General features: G+C 42.5%; 1 protein-coding gene across 5 annotated transcripts in view; it reads right to left on the reverse strand.

The window, feature by feature from the left end:
* ST3GAL1 (ST3 beta-galactoside alpha-2,3-sialyltransferase 1) overlaps positions 1–15,574 on the reverse strand; it is a 137,498-nt gene extending 121,924 nt beyond the window's left edge. For all 5 annotated transcript variants that reach the window (XM_089517994.1, XM_089517998.1, XM_089517997.1 and 2 more), the window contains exon 1: positions 15,377–15,574. The gene's annotated coding sequence lies outside the window, so the exon portion shown is untranslated. The remainder of the gene's footprint in view (positions 1–15,376) is intronic.
* Between the last annotated feature and the right edge of the window lie 3,241 nt (positions 15,575–18,815).

Genomic DNA, 18,815 nt, shown 5'->3' on the forward strand with positions numbered 1-18,815 from the left:
TGTTTAGCTCTTAGGGTCCCATGACCATGTATTGGGAGAAAGGTTGGATATAAATTGAGTAAGTGAATAAAATAGAGCAAAACAGACTGGATATACAACCTTGCTGGAAACTTCTAGCCCTCAAAACCAGACAATCTTTCTTTGTACCTTTCTCTTTTGAGCTCTCTCTCTCTTTTTTTAAAGGATTATGTTAATCTCATTATTTTTAAGCCAGTCTCATGATTTTTTTGGCTGGAGTGGGCACTTGAGGTTGGGTATTTTTTTTTTTTTTAATATAGCAGAAACTTTTGTGCATGCACCTATTTCTTCAAGCCTCTCCTGTCTGCTTCCAAATACCAGGCACAACCTGAAACGAGCATTAGATTCCATTGATATGAAAACCGCTTAATGTGATTACAATCAACTCCAGCTTTTTATTCTCAGGTTTCTCTCTTCAGCTTTGGACGCCAAACTTTAAATTAAAAAAGAAAGAATAAAGCCCACAATTTTGCTGGCTTCACTGAGCTATTACAGTGACCACCCGTGCAACAACAACAAAAAGTTTTATTACTCTCTTCTTTTTTACATTGTGATAATGTTGACAGTGCAAACACTGCAAACCAAAAGTCAATTCCTGGCCTTTAGATAGCTAATCAAAAATAACTGATCAGAAATAACTGCAAAAGAAGTTTGCAGGCCAGATGGGAACTCCCATCGGCCATATAGTTTTTGGCCTCTGACCAAGGAATAAAATAGGCCATGTTTATGTTACTAAAATAATGGTCTGGCGAGCGATGATTTCCTGTGCTGTTTCTCCCTCCCTTCTACTCATTGTTTTCTATTCATCAACATCCTTCACTTCCTTCCTCCCTTAAGCAAGATCTCTGTTAAGCTGGTGTATCTCAAACATTTGACAAGATAGACATTCTTCTGGATTCCCATATCCTGGCTGCCACCTCTTCCACCATCATCCCTTGGCCGCCAAATGAAATGGGAGACAACCAGTATGAGAACAGTCACTTAATGGCACAGGAAAGAGGAAAGAACTTAATGTGCATCTACACTGTAGAAATTATACAGTCTGACACCACTTTAACTGCCATGGCTCCATCCAACAGAATCCTAGGATTTGTAGTTTCATGGGGCACCAGCACTCTTTGACAGAGGAGACCAAAGGCCTTGTAAAATGACAAATCCCAGCCACAACATTTACAATGGAGTCAAACTGCATTATTTTTATACTGTAGATACCCTCTTAGGTACAACTGGTAGAGATTTACACTCTTCCTGGGCAATGCCAGATCTCTACAAATAGTCTACAGACCACAGCTGGTGAACCTAGGCACAGGAGGTTCCCCTACCAAGCTCATTAATCTCTCTGCAAGACTAAAAAGTCTGTAAAGGCAAAAAGTCAAACTCACTGGTGGCAGCAATCAATACACAGCCTTTACTATTGCTACCTCTAAAAAATCTAAAATTAGGAGAACACACGATCATGGTGTATGCATCACATGAGGAGAAAATTAACAATATAAATTTAATGCCCCCCACTCCATTCCATGCATAAACATATCATAGCCTGAAAAACCCACAAAAAACTATGCCATGAAATAAACATTTTCTAATTTAATTCTACAAGTATGGCCTTGTTGATTCAGTGAATCAGTGGAATTTATCTATGTGTTGGATCACTATTCAACAGTAGATTCAATAGGTATACAATTGGGGCTTGGGGTATAATTCTTCACTAATTGGCTTCTCAGTTAAAATTTTAGACATTTTCTTCCCACTGCAAAAAAAAAAGGGAGGGGGGCTTTGAAAAATCACAGATTTTGAAGCTTATTCACAATTTTGGCTTTATTCTGTGCAAAATTCACACATGGCTGTTTTGCATAGAAAACAGCATTTTAGAAAATAATACTTCTGTGCAGAAATATTTTCTTCTGCACAGCGAAACCTGTTTACTATGCAAAAACAAATGTTATTTTTCTATGCAGAGCAACCACATGCAAATTTTGCACTGAAAACATTCTGAACTGTAGAGATCATCATCAGTCCAAGATTCTTCTTTCCAGGGTTTATTGACACTCAAAAATGTGTTTTTGAATATTTTTTAATATTCTTTTCATTCCCAGTTGTATACTTTCAAGATACTTCTGACTTATGGTGATGCAAGGCAAACGTATCACGGGATTTTCTTGCCAAGATTTGTTCAGAGGGGGGTTGCCTCTGTCTTCCTCTAAGGCTGAGAGGGTGTCACTTGCCCAAAGTCGCCCAGTGATTCCCAGGGCTGAGTGAGGATTTGAACCCTGGACAACAGAGTCATAGGGTGCATCTGCACTGTAGAAATAATGCAATTTGACACCACTTAATAAGCTGCAGCTTCATCCTGTGGAATGCTGGGATCTGTAGTTTTACAAGGTCTTTAGCTTTCTCTGCCGAAGTGTGTGGGTGCCTCACAAAACCGTAGGAAGGAGCCAAGGCAGTTAAAGTGGGGTCAAACTGCATCATTTCTACAGTATAGGTGCGCTGAAAGTCTAATGTTCAAACCATTACACCACAGTGGCTCTCTATTCAGGAATATAGTTTCCATATTTCCAAAATTAGACCATGACCTACATTGCAGCATTTCTACCCTGTCCCCAATTCCTTCCCCCCCTTTTCCTTTTATTGTTGTTAACATGGTATCTAGTTTGAAGAAGAGACTTACAGAGCATGCTACTTTGTATCTTTTGCATCCTTCATAAAGTTATTATCTAAAGCATTTTTTTAAAAAAATAGCCAAAAACTAATGAATCAAGTTGGCTTCAAGTATTTAATACACAGATTAATTCACTCTAAAACATTATATTCATTGACTCTTCTTTGCTGCACATTCATGAATTATCTCCACGAAGTAAAATTTCTCTTGTACATTCACACTTAATAGATAAAATTGCTAGGTAGTTACCAGCTGCAGCTATTGATGGGTTCTCCTTGCAATATGTTTCTACTTCTGCCAGTCACTCACAACCAGTGTGCAAAGAATGATTACAGGATGTGAAGTTTGGCTATCACACTTTTACGGCTTCTGGTCCAGACTGTGAAAACTACACCCAAATCGAGGTGCAAGCTTTCAAGCAATCCAAGTGTGCCAAAGTTTCTTCGGCTACCAAAGGAGTACACTCAGGCAGGAGTCTCTGTTGCTAAGACGTCTTCCTCTCCTCTCCTCTCTCACCGTCATATGATGTTGAAGTTAATGGGATTGAAAGTGGATTAAATATAGATCAGGACATAGGAAGACTTACACACCAGGGTGCTTTTTGAACCTGTTCCCTGCTGTCACAAGACACTACAAATGATACAGAGGTATTGCAGTAATGCCACTGTATCCTGCAATGTCTTCAAAAAATGTTTTCGACAAATGGTTTTGTCTTTATGTCAGTACATCCGGGCTGCAGTAATAATTCATTCTGACAGCACTCTGATTGCCATGGCTCAATGCTATGGAATTCTGGAAATTGTGGCTTTGTGAGACACTTAGCCACCTCTGTCAGAGAGCTCTGGTACCACATCAAACTACACATCCCAGTATTCCATAGCATTCAGCAATGGCACTTAAAGTGGTGTGAAACAGGATTATTTCAGCAGTTTGGATGCAGCCTGTGTGGAAAGTAGTGGACACTCCTTCATTGGAGGCTTCCAAACAAAGGCTGGATAGCCTGATGGTGATACTCTGGCTGTGGATTTCTTCCATCAGCAGGGCTTGGACTAGATTACTTTTAGAGCCCTTCCAACTTAAGAAGTCTAAGGCTTAATCATCTGTAAATCAAGAAATTTGCATCTCAAAGCTCACTTTTGCTGCGATCCTACTCCTTCCTACCTTCCCTCCTCCATTTCCTCCTATACCTACAAAATGAGGACAGATTATTCATCATCCATACAGGACAGTTACACAGGTGACTATGCAGTTGTCTGTAAAGTGTCAAGTTTTCAGCCATCCCCACCGCCTTGGGTCCCATTTTGGGAGAAAGGCGAGATAAAAATAAAATAAATAAATAAATAAATAAATCAAGTCAAGTGCCCTTGGGAAAGAAAAGCTTTGCTGAAAAGCGCAGCAGAAGTTCACAGTTTCCAAAAGGGTGGCCATGTAAATCTGTTGCAGCAAGCAAGAATCTTGTTGCCACAAGAAAGAGTCTTGTGGCAAGTTTCATACCATACATTATGCTCTAGAGTCCACTTTGCTGAATGCATGAAGGGCCCACTAGTTTTGCCATTAATTTTTAGCATTAAATAATGCATTAATTAACTAATTAATTAATTAACCAAGGCTTGCAGTTGAACATTAAGAAAACAAAAACAATAACCACCAAGAACTGAAGAATTAAATAGAGACAACCAGGAAACTGAAATAGTTAAAACATTTTCCATACCTTGGATCAATCACTGATCAGAACAGGGATTGCAGTTAAGAAATCAACAGACTAGGATTGGGAAGGGCAGCTATTAAAGAACCAAACAGGATCTTAGAGTGCCAAAATATTAAACTGAATACCAAGGTTAGGATCATCCAAGCCATCATATTTCCCATCACAATATATGGATGTGAGAGCAGTGAAGAAAGCTGATAGAAAGGAAATCAACTCTTTGGGGCTATGGTGCTGGAGTGCTGAGGATATTGTGGGTGGCAAAATGATTGCCTATTGGCAAAGGAGTCAGACAAGGTTGCATCTTATCACCCTACTTGTTCAACATATATGAAGAACATATTGTAAGAAAAGCAGGCTTGGACACAGAAGAAAGAGGAGTGGAAATAGGAGGAAGGAATATCAACAATCTGAGATACGCAAATGACACCATAATACTGGCAGAAAACCTCAAAGACTTGGAACAAAAATAATGACCACAGAGAATCTACACAAATTTAAATGAGACAACGAAGAAATAGAAATAGTAAAAGAATTCTCATACCTAGGATCAAACATTGATAGAAATGGAGAATGCAGCCAGAAAATCAAAAGAAGGTTAAGAATGGGAAGGACAGCCATGAAAGAATGAGAGAAGATCCTAAAATGCAAGGATATACAACTGAGCACAAGAGTTAGAATCGTACAAGCCATTGTATTCCTTATTGCCATGTATGGATCTGAGAGCTGGACAGTTGAGAGGATAGGAGGAAAATCAACTCATTCAAAATGTGGTGCTGGAGAAGAGTGCTGATGATACCATGGACAGCCAAAGAGACAAACAAATGGGACCTAGAGCAGAGCAACCCAAAAATCTCCCTAGAAGCCAGGATGTCAAAACTCAGGTTGTCGTACTTTGGACACATCATGAGAAGGCATGGAACATTGGAAAAAACAGTAATGCTAGGAAAGGTAGAGGGAAGTAGAAAGAGAGGAAGGCTGCATGCAAGATGAATGGACTCTATTAAAGAGATCCTGAGTATGAGTTTGCAGGAGTTGAGCAGAGCAGTGGAGGACAGAGGTCTTGGAGATGTCTCATCAGCAGGGTTGCCATGGGTCGAGATCGACTCGAGGGCAGTTAACAAGAACAACCAAAGGGCAAACAAATGGATCAAACCTGAACACTCCCTGGAAACAAATATGATTAAACCTGCTTTGGACACATCATGAGAAGAGATGACTCACTAGAAAAGACAATAATGCTAGCAAAGATGTAGGACAGTAGAAAGAGAGGAAGGTCACATACTAGATGGAGGACCTGAGCAGGTCAGTTAAGAAAGGGGGAGTTGGAAGGGTCTCCTTCACAGTGTCGACCATGAGTGAAGGCTGTCTTGAGGGCAGTTAGCAAAAGCAATGCACCTATACATGAAAGAGTTCACATGCTGTAGATGCTTATCACCTTGAAAGATTTCTTCAGCATGTATTCTATGCAGGGTGTCAATAAACCTAGTAATATGCCATCCCACACAGGCCCCTTTTGCTCTTCCAGTCTGCTTCCAATCAAGACATACAACGGTGAGCAAATGTACCGGTTTGCCTATTTGACCAAGTGATGGAATCCTGTGGCTACAACATCCACAGCCAAGTTGTTATGACAGGAGAGTGAGGCAGATCAGTAAGAGAAAACCTGAGAAGCACCTTTATTAATTTATCAGCAACTACCAAAGACTGAAGCGACCATCTGCTCAGTGAGAGACCGGAGCCCAATCTGTCAGCAAATTCCTGTCTTAATTGCTGAATTAGAGGAGTCTCAGAAACAAGCAAGAAGGCTATGTAACTGTTTTTCACTTTGCTGTCAGTTAAAACTTGTGGTTTCACTTCAGGTTTTGTGTGAGTCTGTGAGTGTATATTTCTCTGGAAAACTATGCCAGCAAATAGGCAAAGCATAGAACAGCAACAGAAATGTACAGTTTCTGAAAGGGGTAGCAAGGTAAATCTGTTGTAGCAGAAAACAAGGAAGAGTCTTGCAGCATCTTAAAGATTTAACACAATATTTAGAGAATGAATTTACAAGAACTATAGACCACCGATGAATGGATGAAGATTCTCTAGACTTTCAGTTATGTTTTGATGGCTAGTGGCCCCATGTCAGTGGGATGGTGGATCTGCTCTGGAGTTTAGCTTGAACTTTAAAAGAGCAAGTCAAGCTAGTGAATCAATTTTGAGGTTATAATTTAAAGTTTAAACAAAAACCCAGAGGGGATGACATGGCAATCCTTCACTAATTCTGCAAATACACATATACAAATACATGTATAGCACGTCCTTTTGGCAGTTGAATATAAATTTAAATCAGAGAGAAATTAAATGCAGAAAGTACTGGCAATGAAAGTCTGATTATTAACACAAAACTGCTGCTGATAATGCATTCTGGCTTTTAGTAAGCTAATGAATTCATGCAGTGCAATAAAAAACCATCATCACAATTCTAGCCTCTCATGACAGACCCAAACTTCCTAACCTGCTCTAATAGCTTTTAAAGCATATCTAAAATTGTCCCCAAATGGTAACTTTCCCAAACTCTGGCCTATTCATTCCCGTTGTGTTCCTTTTAAGTCATTTCTGAATTATGGCAATCCTAAAGCAAATTTACTATGGGATTTTCTTGGCAAGATTTATTCAGAGGAGGTTTGCTGTTGCCTTCCGCTGTGGCTGAGGGCGTGTGACTTGCCCAAAGTCACCCAGTGGGTTTTTATCTGTAGAGTTATAATCCAATGCCCAAACCATTACACCATGCTGGTGAACATTTAAGTAAATAGAAAGATGAGGGTTATTTAATTATTCTCACAAGACACACACTTTCCATAAGTGTATACATTGTTCACAACATACCCCAGTAGTAGATGGGCACTGACTGCATGCCAGTTTAGTAAACCATGACAAGATACCAAACTTGCTTCCTCAAGCCATCACACCTTGCTAACCACTATCCATAATCTTGGACATGCAGCAGTTAGTTGCACGGCTGGAAGGGCACTCTGCACATGATCAAGTGTCTACAGTGTTTTTCTACTTTGAAGCTTCAAATACAGAGCCCAGTGCTGTAATTATACCAAGTAAAAGGCAAATATTACTGGCAGGAGGCAGGTCCTATACCCAAAAAGACAAAAAAATAGATCAGAGCCACTCTTTTGCCTTTTTAAAGGAGCTGTCAAACACAAAACAAATTGGGGGGGGGGGGGGACATCATTAAATTTTTAACTGTCCACAGTGAATTCTCTCCAACTGATAATGGCAGCGGGTGTGAAAATGCCAATTTGCATTACAAATGTCCTCGCTGCATTAATGTCAGCTGTTAACATAGTTTGCATAGATAGCAAACAGAGCCTCTGGGCAGAATTTGAGCCTCCTGTCTGAAAATGAGCTACATGAACTAGAAAGCCCCTCAATTCAAATCTTCCTATTCTGTGGATCTAATACAATATTTTAATTTATGGGTTTGTTTTGTTCATTAAAACAAACTCCAAGGGACTCGGGTGACCCTACCAGATTCTTCAAACTTCATTTTATTACGACAACAGTCCAGTAAGACAGGCTAGGTTGAGAGTAAGTAACTGACCCAAGATTAGCTACTATACACAGATCCAAATTGTTACCCATATCTTACAGATTCTGGCCCTAAATTGACATACCTTACAGCAGGACTGGGGAATGGTTTTCCAAATGTTGCTAGATTCAACTTCTATCAGCCCCTAACTATCATAGCCCAACAATGGGAGTTGTAGTCCAACAACCCTGATAACCACATGTTCCAGATCCTTCTTTGTGGTTCTGTATGACGCAGCCTTTCCAAACCTCTGGATATTGGGAACGACAAATCCTATCAGTCCCAACCAGCCTAACCAGACAAAACAAAGATTCACGAGGGCTGTAAACATAAGAAGAACTTGGGAGTGTTCACAGTAACAAATAATTATTGTCAGGAACACTTTTATTCTTTTTTTTTACACACGCACAGACACAAACGCAGAAGACGAATAGATAATACCAAACCAAGTATAGATTTCCTTTCTTTCTAACCTGCTCTGCTTAGCAAGTATCTAAATAAGCTGGCTGTTGAATACCTGAGTAGCAGAACATCCCATAAGGATAATGTGTAGATTTCCTATAGCATTGACTGCCTGCGTTTAAAAAGGTAAAAGAAATTTAAGTGCAGCTAAAGAACGTGAAGAGGCTTAAAACTTCATCTCACTTGGTCAGCCACTGGGATCAGAAGGGTAACTTGTAGAGTAATATTTGTGTTACAAGAACAGGAAGATACATCTTTGATATGTTACTCCTTGCCGTACATCTTAGAGAAACACTATTTGTTTTTAAATTCTCACTCGTTGTTGCAAATTGCTGTTGGTTCAGTGGACTTCGACTCCCGATGAATGAGAAACCTCCAAGTCACCCTGTCCTCAGCCCTGCTCAGCTCAGGTCTTGCAAACTCAGGGCTATGGCTTCCTTGATTGAATTTATCCATATGGAATAATATCTTCTTCTTTTTCTACTGCCCTTCACTTTACCAAGCATTATCATCTTTTCTAGTGAATCATAATATGGCCAAAGTACAAAAGTCTCAATTTAGCTATTTTTGCTTCTAGGGAAATTTCAGCCCTGCTTTGCTCTAGGAGCCATTTGTTTGTCTTTTTAGCAGTCTATGATATCCACAGAACTCTTCTCCAGCACCAAATGGGAAACACGATGTCATAGATGTTTACTTCAGTATTCAGTGAGTTAGTATTGTTGTGCAGTACGTACGTACACACACACACACACACACACACACACACACAGCTGGCCCTCCATATCCACATATTCTTCATCCACAGATTCAAGCAGGCATGGCTTAAAAATATTCAAAGATATGTAAATTCTAAAAAGTGAAGTTTGTTTTTGCCATTTTACATAAGGGAGACCATTTCCTTATCCATTCTATTTAATGGGACTGGGGCATCCATGGATTTTGGTATCTGCAGGGGGTCCTGGAGATAGCAAGGGCCCATTGTATGTATGTGTGTGTATCTAGAAAATTGGATTTGCACAATTTGGAGGCAGAGAGGAGAATAAAACTTTTTAGAAACCCTCACCAAAGTCACTTTCTGCTTTCGGGCATATTTTGAACCTTGTTTTCTGTCCTCTCTACTTTTACAGAGGTTTGCCCATTTGAGACACTGTTGCACATTTGTGTATCCTCCTTCATGCTCTTTCTGGCCTGTGTTCAGGCAAAATGCAAAGTGGTGGGTATAACCTATAAAGCCCCATATGGCTTAGATCCAGGCTAACTACCCATATTACCCTGTCCAGACCCTGCTACATCTACAGGTCAGGACTTTTTTCAGTTTCACCATCTTCACAGATACAGCTAGTGGCTTCTCCTCGATTTTGGGAGGGTAGAATGGGCCACTTACAGTCCTTCCATCAGCAAACAAAGATTACTACTACTATTACTACTTGTTTGACAGGCTTTGATAACCTTTTTAAGGAGTGGCTATAAGAGGATGCTGCATTGTTTTAAACTGTTTTAATGTGACTAATAGTTTAATTCTGGTTTAAGGTTTATTTTTGTATGTTTCAAGGTATATTGCACTCATTTTCATTTGTACACCACCTTGATGATGAAGATGAGACTGACTAAGAAAAACAGTTCAGAAAAAGGTCTGTTCACAAGCAGCCAAATCCAAGTATCTCTGGTAACAATCTCCCCACTGGTGTAGAGGATGGGGTCCGCACATTAATTCAAGGAAGAATTTAGATCTAAGCTGCATCTGCACTGCAGAAATAATCTGGTTTGGCACACCACTTTTACTGCCATGGCTCAATGCTATGGAATTCTGGAAATTGTACTGTCTTGGGGCACCAGAGGAAAGCTGTAACAAAATACATTTCCCAGAATTCCATAGCATTGAGCCATGGCAGTAAAAGTGGGGCAAAACCAGATTATTTCTGCAGCGCAGATTCAGCCCTAGAGTTCGTAACCTTTTCTGTGCCATGGACCTCTTGAGCAGCCTGGTGAAGCCTATGGACCACTTCTAAGAATAGTGTCAGCACCACAAGCTTTTTACCCCTTTCTCCAGAGGCGAGTTGAATAACTACAGTAATTTTGAAGTAGTGACAAGTGTGATCAGTATGTCAAGTTATCTAAAATAACAGTAATACAATATGAAAATATCTATGATTTTGATTGGTGACAAAGTCACAGGAACTGCTGATGCTATTTGCTTGCAACCATAATTGAAGAAAACGCTACATTTCTGCTAGAGAAGCTAGGAAAAAGAAAGATATTTCTTTCCTCCATCCAAGTCCACAGACCCCCTGAAATCTTTCCAGGTATCTTTTGGGTTAAGAACCCCCGATTTAGACATAGGCCCCACTGAGCCAGCATGGTATAGTCGTTTAAATGGGGAAGTATAACTTTGAATTCCTTCTCAACCATGGAAACCCACTGGGTGATCTTGGGCAAGTCATACTCTCTCAGCTTCAGAGGAAGGCAAAAGCAAACTGCGCCGAACATATCTTGCCAAGAAAACCCCATTATAGGGTCACCCTAAGATCACTATAATTCAGAAATGACTTGAAGGCACACAAGAACCCACACAAGTACAGCCTGCTCTACTCCATGGACACTGGAGAGAGCTGCAGTTCAAAAAAGCAAGTTCACCCAGTTCAACTCAGATCTCATCTCACTTATTATCTATGGGCATGATTCTAAAATTTAAGGTTCGGTAGAAATCCCTTTGACTGCATACTGAGGTCCTAAATACATTTCCTATGGAGTAAGCCTTACTAAACACTGTGGGACTTTCAATTAAGTACACATGAGTATTGCTCTGCCTTAAGCGAGATGTTTTCTCTGTCTGCAACCTCTGTCTGCATCACAGCAATAATGCCTAGCTACAGGGTACTTGTAAACCGCTAATTTATGAAAATTACTTCACACACTCTACATTGTGCTTTTATTTATTTAAAAGATTTCCACACTGCCTTTCAGAAGAGCATACTGCAAGATCAAATGCATAAATAAAACATAACAGACGATGTATTAAAAGCACACTCTAAAATGCATCATTCATAATCGCCAAACACAATTTCTTTTAAAAATGCACAGTCCCAACAACCATGGGTCAAAAGCCATAAAAAGGCCACTCATTTACAAACCTGAACAGAAACAGGAAAGTTGAACAGTAACTGTAACTAAGTGATGGAGGCATACACATTCCCCCCTGTCGTCATTTGGACATCTGCACTGCACTGCTATAGCAGTTCAATATCACTTTAACAAGACAGAACGGTGCAATGGTTTGAGTGTTGGACTAAGACATTGGAAGACGAGGGTTCAAATCTCTGGTTAGCCATGGAAACCCATTGGGTGACTTTGGGTAAGTCACATTTCTCTCATCCTAAGAGGAAGAAAATGGCAAACTCCTATGAAGAAACCTGTCCAAGAAAAGCCTATGGGAGATCCATCATAAGTCAATATCAACATGAACATGGAGTCTCCTTCTTCTGAGGTTTTTAAACAGAGGCTCAGTGGCTATCTATCGGGGGGGGGGGGGGTTGATTCTGTATTCCTGCATGGCAGGGAGTTGGATTTGATGGCCCTTCAGGTTTCCTCCAACTTTATGATACTATGATTCTAACAACAGCAAACCGCTTTAACTGGTATCCACCCTATGGACTCTTCATATCTGTAGTCTAGCAAGTAAAAAACATTCATTGCTGATAGAGCCACTGCTTCTCAAATTAACTGGTGGACCAGCAATTACACACACACACACACACACACGTGAAAGGATTGGGACCATGTTTGTGCCACATTAAATACCATAAAGGCACCAGATCTGGTCTGATTATGGAAGCTAAACAGGGTCGTCCCGGCTTAGGACTTGGATGGGAGACTGCCAAATGAATACCAGGTGCTGTTGGCTCTGTTTCAGATGAAGGAAATGGTAAAACCACTTCTGAGGATTCCTTGCCTAAAAAACCCTTATAAAATTAATGGGGTTGCCATGCAGGAAGACAAAATCTAAACACTTCCAATAGTTAGCCAGCCTCTGTTTAAAAACCTCCAAAGAAGGAACCTCCACCACTCTCCGAGGAAGCATGGTCCCACTGTTGAACAGCTCTTTGGGCAAGATCATGGGCAACATAAAGGCACAGACACACCTTATTCCAGCCCCTTTCTTTGCTGGAAATTTGCCAAGACTGGCACTAACTCGCAGACCACCACTTTGAATAGCACTGTGAGGGTACACTCCCCTGAACTAGAGCTCTCTAGCCAAGAATTCTAAGCACCTCACCAAAGTATAAATTCCAGAAATCCAGAGCCATGGTGGTGAAAGTGGTACCCAAGTGCTACTGTTATGGAGTGGATGCATTATAACATGGGGAGAAATCCTGTGTCCCTCTGGATACTACTGGACTGCAACGCTGAGCTTTCCTCTCTATGGATTGGGCCAGGATTTCTGGGAGTTGCAGTCTAACAGCAAAGGGTTTCCACATGGTGGGGAGCAATGCTGTCTTCTGCCAAGTAGGTTTTACTTATCCATCTGGAGGAGATGCAGTCACAAAGCCAGAAAGATGATTGAATGCCTAATGCTGTTTCTAAGAATGGACACTGTGTGCCTTCAAGTCATTTCCAATTTATGCCAACCCTAAAGCAAACCTGTTAACAGATTTTTCTTGGCAGGTTTCTTCAGAGGAGGTTTGCCATTGCCATCCTCTGAGGCTGAGAGAGTGTGACTTACCCAAAGTTTCCCAGTGTGTTTCCATGGCCAAACTGGGATTTGAACCCTGGTCTCCAGAGTTTATCCAATGGACATTGACTTGGGAATATGGTACCCGAACATATGGAGAGAATTTTCTCAATATACTGTATATTGCATTTCCAAGAGTCTTCCTCTCGAATGATGTCTGGGTGCTAATGGATGGGGAAAGCCATTGCTCTGCAAGGTGGCAAAAATGAATAAAACACCTCACACAGAGACAAACACCAAAAACAGATCCAAGATTTCTGGTGGGATAACAACTCCCATCACCCCATAATTTTGGCCCCAAAACTGGCCCTTGACTTATACCTGAGGTTGACCCATAGTCGAGTATATACGGCAATTATGCATAAAGATTTCATACAATGTCATACAAAACCTGCCATTAATGTGATCACAAAGAAGCATTGATGTGTCTCTTTTTACTTTCCAGATTTCAGCGACACTGCATTTCTGATATCACTTCATTTGTGCAATTACTTGCTATGTCCGTTTCATTTGTGGGATGCGTTAAATACGCTTTAATCTCTCTTCAATGTCGAAATCAGCCACAGTGTGATAAACTTCTGTGTTAAATTCCATACACAGACACACACATCAAAAACAGTTGTGCTGGGGGAAAGGACGCCGGAGATCCAGCATGGCTTAGTAGTTTGAGCATTGGACTACGATTCTGGAGAACAGGGTTCGAAACCTGGATCAGCCATGAAAACCCACTGTGTGACCTGGGGCAAGACACACTCTCTCAGCCTCAGAGCAGGGCAAACACCCTCTGAACAAGCTTGTCAAGGGTAGATTACCCTTAGGGTTGCTATACGTCGGCAACAACCCAAAGGCACGTGACAACAGCAACCAAGGAAGTGTGCGGATTGAGATTTCAACATCCAACAGTTGCAAATAGAGAATGGGGGAAAGAGAAAGATGTATGGTGTGGGTATTTCTTTCCTATGTGAAGTTTCTGGCAAGGCAAAGTTTCCCTTTTGGCAACTGCAAAAGTGACAGGGCCTCCTTTGCGCTGGCCCCTCTCTCCAAAATCGGATCGGCTGCAAATTGATCCCTGGGGGGGGGGGGGGTCTCTCTCTCTTTGAATCCCTTTTTCCTCTTTCTCCAAATCTCTTCTCCTCCAGGAAGAGAAAGAAGCACCCCTCCTTCGCAAAGGATTGGATGGGATCATGGGGAGGAAAGAAAACCTCTCCCCCTCCCTAATTTTAACTTTGTATGTTTTCAATTTTATATTTGTAATTTTTTTTGAAATATTCTTTTTTATGATTTTAATTGTACTCTTAATGGTTTTAATGTGTTTTATATACATTGTTAGCCACCTTGAGTCCCACTTTGGGAGAAAGGCGGGATAAAAATAAAGTAAAATAAATTAATAATAATAATCATAACAACAATAATTCCCTCCTTAAGGGCTGGAGGAAGAGATGACAGAAGGCGGGGGAGATCGCATGTGGGCTGGGGGCTGCATTCACTTGAACTTCAGTGGGTCAAGGCTAGGGGATCCTGGGAATTGTAGTTTGCTGCCAGAGAAGGCTCAAATGACTCACAACAAGTCAGTTCCCAAAGAAAGAAAGAAAGAAAGAAAGAGTTGAAGCTAAAGAGCGCCAATCCAATCCCTGTCAGGATGGGGGCCAAAAATAAAAATCCCCGCTTATCTCCCCCCCCCCCCCGCATTAGACTGCCTAAGGCTGCATCTGCACTGGAGAACTAACCCAGTTTGACACCACTTTAACTGCCATGGCTCAGTGCTAGGGGATTCTGGTGAGAGATTTATTTGTGAGAGACCAACAAAGGACCATTTCCGAAATGCCAGAGCCTTGAGCCACGGCAGTTAAAGCAGTCTCAACTCGGATCGTCTCCGCAGTGCGGAGGAGGTAAGGACTCCCAGGCTGATCGGAGGGATTCAAAGGGATCCCCCCTCTCTCTTTCTCTCTCCTTTAGGAATGAGATCCCTCCCTGACTTGCAAGGGAGGGATCCCTGCCAGAAAGTTGAGAGACTTCACTGCTCCAGCCTCCCACTTCTCTCTCTTCCTCTCCTCCCTCCTCCAGGGTCACACTCTCTCAGCCTCCCCAGCCCCTCTTCACCTCCCCCCTCCTTGACGTCACATGATCCCCCTCCCCCAGAGCAGCAGGGATCCCCGGGATCTCCCCGATCGCAAGGCAAGGCAAGGCAAGGTAAGGCAAGACAGCTTCACTCACCGCTGCTTTCCCTCTGCCACCCTTCTCTCCTCCTTTTTTCCTTTTTCCTCTTCTTTTTTTCCAAAGGGATCGGGGAGGAGGAGGGGAGGGCGATCCCGACCCGGGGAGAAGGGATCCACTGGAGGGATCGGTGCTGGTAAAGAAGGAGGGAGGCAGAGAGGGATCCTTCCTTCCTTCTCTTTCTCTCTGTCTCTGAGCAGCAACAATAGCTGGGCTCAGCCTCGGCGGCTGCCTTGCCTAATATAGTGCCTCCCGCCCCGTCAAAAGCCACGTGGATCCAGAGAGAGAGAGAGAGAGAGAGACCGAGAGAGAGAAAGAGAGCAGCCAGCCAGGCAGCCAAGGCTTCCTCCTCTTCTCCTGGGCAGAGGGTCAGCAGGGGCCTGGGAGAGATGGATGGGTGGGTGGGACATTCACCCACTGACACCAGGGATACCCCCCAACCATCTCTGGGGACCATGGATCTTTCTTTTCCTTTCTCAAGCAGCCAGGCTTGGAAGTATTTCCAAAAAGCTAAGCATTCCCCAAACAAAAGCAAACCTTCATTTTCTAGAAGGGACACCGTTTGGCTAAAGGAGTGGTTTTGCCTTTGCCTTCCCTTGAGGTTGAGGCTGCATCCACACTGGAGCAATAACCTGGTTCAGCACTGCTTTAACTCTTTTCTAGCTCTTGCCGCACCTTTGAGGCTAAGAAAGAAGTCAGCAGCATGAGCTTTCTGAGACTTTGGCCCACTTCCTGAGATGCATTTGGACCGATGCCTCTGAAGGAGTAGGCTGAAGTCTCCAAACACTCATGCCCTTGACTTCTTTCTTCTGACAAAGGCATTGGATCAAGGCATCTGAGGAACTAGGTCTCAGTCTGCGAAAGCTCATACTGCCAACTTCTTTCTTCCAACAAATGCATTGGAGAAATGCATCTGAGGAAGTAGGCTGAAGCCAACAAAAGCTCTCTTTGTCAACTTCTTTCCTCTGACAAATGCATTGGACAAAGGCATCTGAGGAACTGGGCTTAAGTCTACGAAAGCTCATGCTGCCAGCTTCTGTCTTTCAGTTAATTTGAACGGTGCTACAAGTGCTACATACTGATTCTGCAGACTAACATGGCTATATCTTTGAATTCTACCATTTGGCAAAAGGTAAAGGTTTCCCCTAGACATGACTGTCTAGTTGTAACCAACTGTAGGGGGCGGTGCTCATCTCCATTACTAAGCCAAAGAGCCACCGTTGTCTAAGGACTACTCCAGTGGTCATATAGCCAGCATAACTGCACCAAACACTTACCTTTCCACTGAATTGGTACCTATTTACCAATTTGCATTTGCATGCTTTCAAACTACAAAATTGGCAGAAGTTGGGACTGGTGACAGGCACTCACTCCAGCAGTTTTTACAAAACCTGTGGCCTCCTCTTTCTCCTTCCACATAGCCTTGCCCCACCTGTGCCATTTCTTAAGTGTTTTAAAGGGGCACAGGCAAGCACCACAGCCTATTTCTGCCCAAAGACAGTTGTTTGGGGAGCAGTGGTGTCATCCTTCCCTTATCATGTCACCTGGTGCAGTCCACATTCCCCGCACCGTCTAGTGAGCTCTCCTCGTCTTTGCACTCCCACTTCATAGACTCATAGAACTGGAAGAGACCCCAAGGACCATTCAGTCCAAATCACTGCCATGCAGGAACTCACAATCAAAGCATCCCTGACAGATGGCCATCCACCCTCTGTTTAAAGACCTCCAAAGAAGGAGAATCCACTCTCTGAGGGAGTGTCTTCCACTATGGAACAGCTCTTACTGTCAGGAGGTTCTTCCTAATATCGAGGTGGAATCTCTTTTCCTGTGGTTTGAATCCACTGCTCTGGGTCCTGTTCTCTGGAGCAGCAGAAAACAGGCTTGCTCCATCCTCAATATGACACCCCTTCAAATACTTAAACAGGGCTATCCCATTGCCTCTTAACCATTTCTCCTTCAGGCTCCAGTTGGTGCATGATCAGACGAGGCTGCTAGGTTTTGAAAGCCAGCTGCTCGATGAGTGATCAAGTCCCATAGATCCTGGAATGGGGGAGCAAAGGATCGAACTCCTTCTCCAAGATCCCTGGACCGTCCAGATTAACCCTCTGTTTTGTTGTCCCACTTTTTCAGTTGTTTTTAAAATGCCCCCTTTCCCTCTTCTCCTCCCACTTTTCCCCTTGGTCCTCAGCATATGTCAGTTGATGCAAACTGACTTCAAAGAGAAAGAGTAGTTTGTATTCAGGCTTCATCTACATTGCAGAAATAACCCATTTTGGCATCACTTTAACTGCCATGGCTCAGTGCTGTGGAACTGAGGGAGCTGTACTTTTGTGAGACATTTAACCTCCTCTGTCAGAGAGCTCTGGTGCCACAACAAGCTACAGTTCACCATAAGTTGGAAATGACTTGAAGGCAGAGAATAGCATCTAAGGCTAAGTGGGCAAAGCCACCCCACAAAACCAGCTGGCGAAATTGGACTGCCTCATAGGTGGGCCTTCTCAGGTATATTACCAATCTGAAAAGGGTACTAAATGATCAAGCACTAAAAACGATTAAGGCAAAAATTGTCCTTGAGCCCTCCCAGGAATAATAAAGGATGTCTGCAATCCATCCTATACACTTGCCTGGGAATAAACTACACTGACCACATGAAGCGACCTTCACCTGCTTGTAAAAGTCTGCATACTTAAGTTGTTTGAATAATAATAGATGGGGAAAGTAATTTGCCCTCCACCTGCAAGTACCTTTAAATAGGTGCGTTAAAAACAGGTTGTCTACCAACAATGAGCCTCCGACATCTTAAAAACAATTTTGGGGGCCCTGTCCAGTCCAGTCCAGAGGAAAGAGTGGGCTGGCATCCCTTGTCCTAACAACACTGGACGAAATCCCTTGTAGAGTTTTGAGAAAAACAGTCCACTAGTCCTCATGAAGGCAGACTGCCTCTTAAAGGAAGGGGATGCAGTGTGGGCACATCTACACTGTAGAAATAACACAGTTTGACAGCGCTTTAAGTGCTGTTGCTCCAGGCTATGGAATTCTGGAATATGTCATTTTACAAGGTCTTCAGCTTTCTCTGCCAAAGAGTGCCAGTGCCTCACAAAACTATAAGTCCTAAGATTCTATAGGATGGGGCCGTAGAGGTTAAAGTGGTTGCAAACTGCATTATTTCTGCAGTGTTAATCCATTCTGTGAGTGACAAGAAGATTGCATGCTTTGTCTCAGGCACTGGTTGGTTTCTAACCTATAATGCCTGAACATCCCCTGAGCCAAAGTTACAAATGGCACACATGGGTTTGGAATGATCAAATTGTCACTTGCCCTGTGACAATATTTGTTTTTAGAAATGCTTTAGCCATGGATTCATGCATTACCCATGGGCTGGAATAGATGACCCTTGGGGGTCCCTTCCAGCTTTTCAATACCATGACATAAAGTGAGA

Source organism: Sceloporus occidentalis, unplaced genomic scaffold (genome assembly GCF_023333645.1).
Source record: "Sceloporus occidentalis isolate IW3139 unplaced genomic scaffold, rSceOcc1.0.p SCAF_3, whole genome shotgun sequence".
Classification (NCBI taxonomy): Eukaryota; Metazoa; Chordata; class Lepidosauria; order Squamata; family Phrynosomatidae; genus Sceloporus; species Sceloporus occidentalis.